We start from the raw sequence: 8,864 nt of genomic DNA on the forward strand, positions 1-8,864 counted from the left end.
TCATCTTGGAAGTCTCGATACGATTACGTGAGCTCTCTCTTAGATCTTTCATTGCGAATATTTAATCTTATTAAATGTAATCAAATACCTACTTGTCGTTTTTAGAGTACACCCATAACATTTTATTCTTATATGTGTTTTCATCTTTCGTTCTCTTCTCAAAAAAGAAAAAAAAAAAACTTATCTAGTTGTACTTGTGCTCTCGTCTGTCTCGTCTCTACTTTAATTAATAAATAAAATGAATGGATCGTGTTCACTATTATCCTTTTTTCAAATCGTCCAATGTTTGGGTGATATCTGAAATCACTTTTCAAATGGTTGCTTATAAACGTCATTCCAAACAGGTTGCCTTAAATACCTTCTGGCTACTATGTTCTTAAAAGCCTAAATATACTAGGGTTTTTACATGTCTGTAAGATACCTTTACAAGTTTGCATGTATTATGTCACTAATGAAACCTTCTATTGGAAAGCTCTTTTCTAGTCTCTCCCATTACTTTGAACTTTGAACACTGTTTCTTCTGTACATATTTTTCAAGTAATGCATCACTTTTGGATCGGGGCATGATGAAGACACTATGGATGTGCCAATCTAATTAAGATGTCTACGTTCACCTACAAATAAACGGAGGAAAAGTAATAATTAAAATGAAGAAAACCCTAAAAGCCAACCCTAAATGGTAAGTAAGTTTCATGCAACCAATTAGTCCATGAATTTTCAACAGTAGAAGTTTCAACTTCTGTGGCATTATGTAATGTTTGGAAACTAGGCCAATTCATCATTTGAGAAGTGTCAAGAACTGAGCCATAAATTTTTCTCCATTGGCAGCTACCAGAATCAAACATTGTTTTAGTATTTAAAAAATGTTGGTTTTTGAAAATCAAGCATAATTTCATTAAATCTCTTATAATATTTGAATTTCCAGCCAAGCTTAGCCAAGCTTAAAAAAAAAAAAAAATTAAAAACTACATTTTTAGCTAACTTCGCTTGATTTTTTTTTTGAAAGATTAGGAAAAGTTAGGTAATAAAACAAGAAATTTAAGCTTCGCTTGATAACCATTTAGCTTTTAGTTTTTGAAAATTAAATCTATTTTCTCCCAATTTTTTATAATTATTTGTATCTATCTCAAGTACAAGAGTTGCAATATTACCCAAATTTCAAAAACAAAAACAAGTGCTTTAAATATAAAAAACAAGTTCTTACCCAAATTTAGTGGTTGAATAAGTGCTTTGCTTAATTTTCAAGAACTAAAAACTAAAAACAAATTGGTTAACAAACGGAAACCTTAGAGGTGAAACTAGTGTTTTAGGTTTAATTAAAAAAAATCACAAACAAAAAATAAAAGATTACCAAACAAACAAGCTAGGGTTACGGTGGAGAATTGAAGCTTATAAGGGTTGCACTAGTTGCTGTGGAGAAATCAATGGCATTACTTTGATTGTTAACAATGATGGTGATAGAAGTATCATCCCCGATTAAAGCAATGAAAGTATTTTGAGGTGGAACTTTAACAATTTCGTTATAAGTTCCAGGTTTCACGGGAATGTAAAATCTTGTCGTTCTAAAATTTGGTGGTGCTGCTATAGCATATTATATTGTTAATCGGAATCTTAGGTATCCTAAATTATAGATATCCATGAATTATAGATGTCTAATATCTCTAGACTACTATGTTTGTTCTGTCTATGAATATATTGATAATTGTCATTGTTTCATAGGATTTCTACTCGGAATGTCTTAAACTTACATAATATTTCAATGATGCCCTTACAGATATTTATTAATTTATAATTAAGTTGATATAATCTGAACATTTATCAGTTTGAATTTCTTTTTCAATTAATACAATTTGTATTATTTTTATATGTTATTTTTTCAACAAAATAATATATCATAATTTAAGATTTTTTATAAAAGAAATACTAATTTACATTTGAATTTGAATATTCTGCTAAAAAATAATAAGACTTATGACATAACGAAAAATTGATATATATAGTTTATCGTATTTATTTTACTTATATAACACACATCCTTCTCTCACTTACTATAAATACTTTCTCTATTCACCTTGATATTGACCTATGTGTGAACACCTTCCAACGAGAGGACACTTTCAAGGTGTCATGAGAACGAACATAGATCACGGTATGAACTTTAACAAAGAGCGTGCTCTAGTTTTTGCTTCAGTTATTCCTTATATATTCTCCTAATTTTTGCTTCCCTCTCCCTCAGTTACCACCTCGTTGTTATGGATGATCATTGTTCTTTTGTTTGGACAATCTTTAATGGTATGCTTTGATATTTCCAACACTTAATATCTTCATTTCTTTAAAATTTTCTGTCACGAACTTCTCCCTACTTCTAAAATCAATTCTATTCTTATTTTTCCATGATGAATTTAAAGGAGAATAATGGTTTAGAATAAGTGTTCCTCGTTCTTTTTGTACTCAACTGTTTTTCCACATTGATGCCTAGATGTAACATCTCTTCTATGTCAAAGTAACATTGCAAATGTTGCTTGTCTTCTTGTTCAATCTCCTTGTTGAGGTCATTCAAAAAGTGTCCATCTCTTTGTAGCAGTATTCCTTGTTGAGGTCATTCAAAAAGCGTGTCTCTTTGTAGTAGCGTGAGAGTCTTCATGTTCCCATCAAGATCAAGTCCATCTCTCATAGTGTTCATCTCTTTGTAGTAGTGTTCCACCAACCTGTTGCCTTGTCTCAATTCTTGAAGCCTCCGTCCATGTACCTTTGTAAATGATTTGGAACAAATCGTTTCCTCATAGTCTTTTTGAATTCATAACATGAGTAAATTGGTGCTTCGAGATTTCTTCCCTTTCATGACATTAACATATCCCACCAAGTTTGAGTGTAATTCTTAAATTTGGCAACAAAAAATCTAACCTACTGCTTATCGCTAAAATTATAGCAAGCAAACACATTCTCCACCTCTTTATCCCATGGGAGGTACTCCTTTGGATTGTTTTGCCAAAGAACTTTGAAAATTTGTACTTGATATCCCTCATACTACGATCAATTTGAGTTGCTTCTCATTGAACTCTCCTTTGGAAGTTTTGATATCCTCTCCCTCTACCTCTTCCTCTTACTGCACTATGTTCAACACATCTTTCCTTTCTTCTTAACATCTAAGTAACTTAACTTGGTAAACGTCCAAACAATCAGAACAATCACCCTGATCTTCGTCCTCGTTATGGTGAGCTGCCATACATTGTTGTGGAGGTGGCGGTATTTTTTCCATTGCTTGATGCTCAGTCTCCAACCTATCAAACAATATGTCAAGGCTTCCATAGTGCAGATCATTCATACTATAACTTTTTGTTGTGCCTCTCTCAAACATATTTCGTTGGCTTCAACATCATCTTGATTTTCTATCTTGTAAAGAAAAAAAAAAAAGTAAAAGAAAAATGGGTCATGCCAACATTCCCTCATTTGAACCCAATATTCTATGTAGAATTACTCCTAAGACTAAATATCCCAAAACATCAGTAAATTTTATTTTATGAGAATCATGCAAGAACGATGTTAATTTGGCAATAAAGTGGAAAGTAACAAAAATGTCAAATTTAGAAAATAGGTGTGAGTAGAGAATGAAAACAAACTTTTAGGGAACAAATAAGTTATAGGTATCTAAGAAAATGGACATATAAAAATTTCGCAAATGATTACGAAAAATATGATATTAAAAAAAAAAGTGTGAATGAAAAGATGGGAATGACATAGATGTAGATATGAATCTGGACTCTTTTCAAATAGTTAGTCACAATACTTCAAAACTTATTTGAGAATTTTTTTTGAAAATAAATACTTAAACCAAGAACCATATAATATGAAAAGTGACAAAAACACGATAAGTCACTTTTTTTTCTTTTCAATTTTTACAACACTTTTTTCACATTTTTCTTTTCTTTTTTTTCATTTTTTAATTATTATTTATTCTCTCTCTCTCTTCTGTTTTTTTTTTTTTTTTTTTGCAACAAGCACAATAGAAAATGAAGCAAGAAAAAAATGACAAGATGAAGAGTCACAATAAATATGGAGATAGATGAAATGATTAAAAGAAAAAAAGAAGATAGCATGCAAAAGAAAATAAGAAATGATATAATCTGTTTAGAATCAAAGCTTTGATACCAAATGATAGAGGGAAGTTCCATAGTTATGTTTGAGAACTCCTCTTAGATAGGTGGACCCCAAAACAATAAGACTAAACTCAATTAACACGAGAACAACCCCAAGAAAGCTTAAACATATTTGCCTTAAAAATATTCAATTATCAAGAAGAAATGATAACTTGTTCCTAACTTCAAGATTTCAAACTCTCCATAATCTAATTAATCGGACAAGATTGAAAGTTCTACAACATGCATTCTAATAAAAAAAATACAAAGAAAGCATAAAGCTTGAGAGATTCAACTATATGAAAATTCATTCAAAATTCAATTATATCTTCAAACGAAAAAAATACATAGGTAATTATATCATTGAAAAGATACCTTGAAAAGACACAACCTTTCACCTGTAATATCTAAATCCAACCACAACTCTTGAAGTTCATAAATATATGTTAGAAAAATGTAAATTCATAAAATAAATAGATTCATAGTCAATTAAATACGTGGATAAATTTGGATTTTAAGATTCATTATGGCTCCAAATATCTCCTGGAGCTTCAAAGGTTACAACCTTTCATCATGGATTTGAAACTGAGCATGGAAGCAAGTATTAATCCCTTGGACTGACTTGGAAACTTCTCCTATTGATTTTCAACATAAGGTTTATTGAGTTAGGTTGAGTTTGTTGAGCTTCATTTTCCTTTTCATTTGGGCTAGTTAGAGCTTGTTCAACGTCATTTTGCTCTTGGTTAGTTAGCTCCTTAAAGGACTCATTTCTTATACTCCTTTGATTTGATGATTGTTATTCTAAATATTTTAACCTCCCGAGCTCGTGATTATTGATCCGAAACTGACCCATAAAAACATTTATTAGATTCTTATTGCAATGATTTCCAAGACGTTGCACTATATTGCAATAAATTTTTGTTCTATATTATAGGTGTGGAACTACTACAAAATCGATAAAAGTAGTAATTTTATCCGTGGCGATTGAAAAAGTGATGCAATATTTTCCTTTTCTAAGATTTATAATATGATCACTATCACGACAATTTTCTTTACTTATTGCAACAGTTTAAATTGTTACAACACTAATAATTATAATATCTTAAATTGCAACAATTGAAAGCAAACTGCCTGCAAGAAATAAACTCTTTTAGTGGGTATGAATACTTGTAAAATAAACCCATAGACAAAGGGTGGTTGTGCAATTTTTAATGTTTTATTTATTAAAAATTTGTATATTTAACCACGTAATGTATATGTTTTCCATTGTATTACATGGAATAATTACAGTATCTCTAGCAATTCACCCTTATTTTAAATAATAGTTTATTGTCAACTAAATATTAGTAGGTAACTACAACTAGTTTTATATTCATAAATTTAGTACCTAACTAAATACTAATGATTTATTTATTTATTATTATTATTATTTATAAATCTAGGTAAATATGTTTAAGAAAAAAATAGCTATGGCAACACATCATATATGCTGTGAATTAACCTCTATAATGTATTATATTGCAACAATTAATTCGTATATTTCAAATATTCATATCGTGTTGCAATAAATTTATTGCAGCAGTATTTAAATATGTTGTTTGAGAACTATTGCTATTTTATTTAAAACTTCATCCGTGAATCGCATTGTTTATATGTTGTGATCAAAACTATTGCGTTAGTAGTAAACTATTGCTACATTATCTATAGCATTGCAATATCACTGCCCCAATATACTCTATTGTTTTGGCTCTTTTTTCATTACTCTTAATGAAGTAGAACCAAATGAACCATAAATTGGTTCAAACAAAATAAAAAAACTAAAGAAGGAAGAGAGTAGAGAGATTGACACCGATGATTATAGTGGTTCAGCCAAAGTCTACGTCCACGGTATGAACCAACGAATCAATTTGATTCAGCAATATTAAATGGAGAAGATGATTTCACAATCGCTCGCATACAAAAACGAAAAACTCAAGCCTCTTTATAATACAGAGCAATGTTAAAAATTCACTCCTAAATACTCCAGATTCAGCGTTAACCAAATGCCCAATAAACTAACCATGGTAAAAGTAAACCCAAGTGATTAGAACTATGGTTACATAACAAAAGAGTGACAATTGAGAGTCAAAAGTTTTTTTGTTCCATTGTCTAGATGACTGTTTAAGTCCATAAATGGATTTTTGCATGTGAAAATCTCAATGCTCTTTTTCATCTTCTATAAACGGGTGGTTGTTTCATGTAAATGTTCTCATCCAAGGTTCCATACAAGAATGTTGTAGTTACATCTATATGTTCCAATTCTAAATTTAATTGGACAACCATAGAAAGTAGTACTCGAATGAATGAGTGTCAAACTATAGGCGAAAACACTTCGTTATAGTCATACCCTCTTCTTGGGTGAAACCCTTAGTAAGAAGACGGGCTTTGTAACAAGGTTCAGAAAAACCTTTTATACTTGGTTTAATTCTATAAAGCCATTTACAATCAACAACTTTATGATTTTCAAGTTTATTCACAAGTGTCCAAGTTTTGTCTTTATGAAGTGATTCAATTTTCTTATCCATAGCTTTCAATCAGTACTCATATTTAGTAGCATTGATGGCTTGTTTATAAGTATTTAGTTCATATAAGGAATCATCCCAACAATTTAAAGCAAATGCAGCATAATCAGCCTCTTCCTAAAAACTTTAGGGTCTTACAGTTCGTCTTTCTCTATCACTAGTTAGTTGACTACTTTACAATTGGGATGTGTTATTAGTTGAAAAATTAGGCTGAATTTCAACCTCTAAAACAACATCGAATCAACAATTGCATGATCAAAAGGTTGCTCAAGTGAAACATATCATTTGTGTGTTTTGTAGGAAGAGAATTTTTCCAAGGTTCTCATTAAACATAACATCCCTACTAACAATAACAATATTTTCCCCTTTTTAAGAGACTAATGTCGATATCCCTTAACACCACGTGGATATCCAATAAAGATGCACTTCTTAGCTCTACGCTCTAGTTTCTCCCATCCAATGTGTGCATATGTAGCACAACCAAAAGTTCTCAAATGATCAAATTTGGGAGTTTTTCCAGACCATAACTCTTGTGGATTTTAAAATGGCCTACGATTAATTATATAGGCTGCTATGTTTGCAACTTCTCCCTAAAAAAGTTTTGGAAGGTTTGCACAGAAAAACATCCATCTAACTTCATTCAAAATAGTTTGATTGAAACCTTTATTACTAGTGTGACCATGTCTCTGATGCGTTATTTTATGTGATGAAAATATGGAATGAAATGCGGTGATGAAAGTGCGTTGAGCAAGTTTTCTCAGTGGAATCCAAGTATAAACAACACTGAGTTTCCTGGTAAGTCTATGGTCGAACTCAGGGACTTGGAAAAACGGTATGCGGTGGTAATTTTCAAGAAGATTTTTCGGTAACCGGTAATTCCAATAGTTGTTTGGTGTTGTTGTTTGTGGTAATAAAATAAAAAAATACGGTGGAATGACGAAAAGTATTGATAATACGGAAGATGAGATGACTATGCGGTGAATGGGTTGAGAAGGGGTTCGGTTAACACTTCCTAGGATGCGTTCATGTTATGCGATTATGCAACACACATACAATGCAAACTATCTCTCGACGCGAATGCAACGGCTTCTAATGCTCGAACGCATACGATATATGCAATGAGTCTATAGGACATAAACATAAGCCTCTATTCTTGTTTATGCGATGACAAAATGACACACACAAATAAGGCGACCACAAAATATCATAACCTATCTCTAGGGTGCATGCGATGCAGGTTGGCAAACAAAGCTTATCTCTAAGTCCCTATCTCTTGCTTATGTAGATCTAATCTTGCTCGCTCGAGTCTAGATTCTAACCTAGCTCTCTCAAGTCTTAGGTTCTTTCTTTAGACTCTCTCTCGAGTAGCTCTAAAGGGATGATGGGCACAATATAAAACAAGATAATCGCAGGCAATGAAGATCCTAGGTCATGTTAGCTTAGTTCTTCTCAACCCATTCGACAAATTTAGCTACTCATGCATGCAAAGAGAGTGAACAGATGTAGATAAAGAAATTCCACTGTATAGATATAGAGTTGAAATACAAAATAACAATGTAAGAAGAGAATAAAGAGCCTGGTAGCAATCTCTTACTTCCCAAGCTTTTACACTGTCTTTTCTACTTTGTTCAAAAGATAATCTCACTCTCGCGAGAGTCGGCCCACTCTCTGCTTTTCTATGCCTCTGGATTCTCTCTCGAGTTGCCTTGAGCGATCTTCTGGCGTCTCTTCCCTTCTCTCACTTTGCCTTCTAAATAATAAGGAAAACTATGAACGAGGCTATTCTAAGGGAAAAAATCTATAACTATCAGAATTCGTTGAACCCCTTTTCTAAATGTTGCCTTCGTTATTTATAGAGCTTCAAGGTGAAATGTGGGTTCTCTTTTATGATTGCACAGATGGGATGACTTTAATTCTCTTACTGATGCGCCAAATATTTGTCACAAAAAAGCTGAGGGTACTTGTTATCGTTAGCGACTTGTCAACTTAATTCGAATTTGACCGTCATCAGCTTTCTGTCCCATCGTGATTATTATACTTTTCACCCAGATGTGCCCACCAAGTTGCGCTAGCTCTATGCGGCAATCCTTCTTGAACAGATGTTTGTGAGCACAAATTACCACAAAGCCTTTCGATAACGCTGCACTCGACCATTGATTTCTTGTGA

The sequence above is a fragment of the Benincasa hispida genome, chromosome 6 (assembly GCF_009727055.1).
Source record: "Benincasa hispida cultivar B227 chromosome 6, ASM972705v1, whole genome shotgun sequence".
Lineage (NCBI taxonomy): Eukaryota > Viridiplantae > Streptophyta > Magnoliopsida > Cucurbitales > Cucurbitaceae > Benincasa > Benincasa hispida.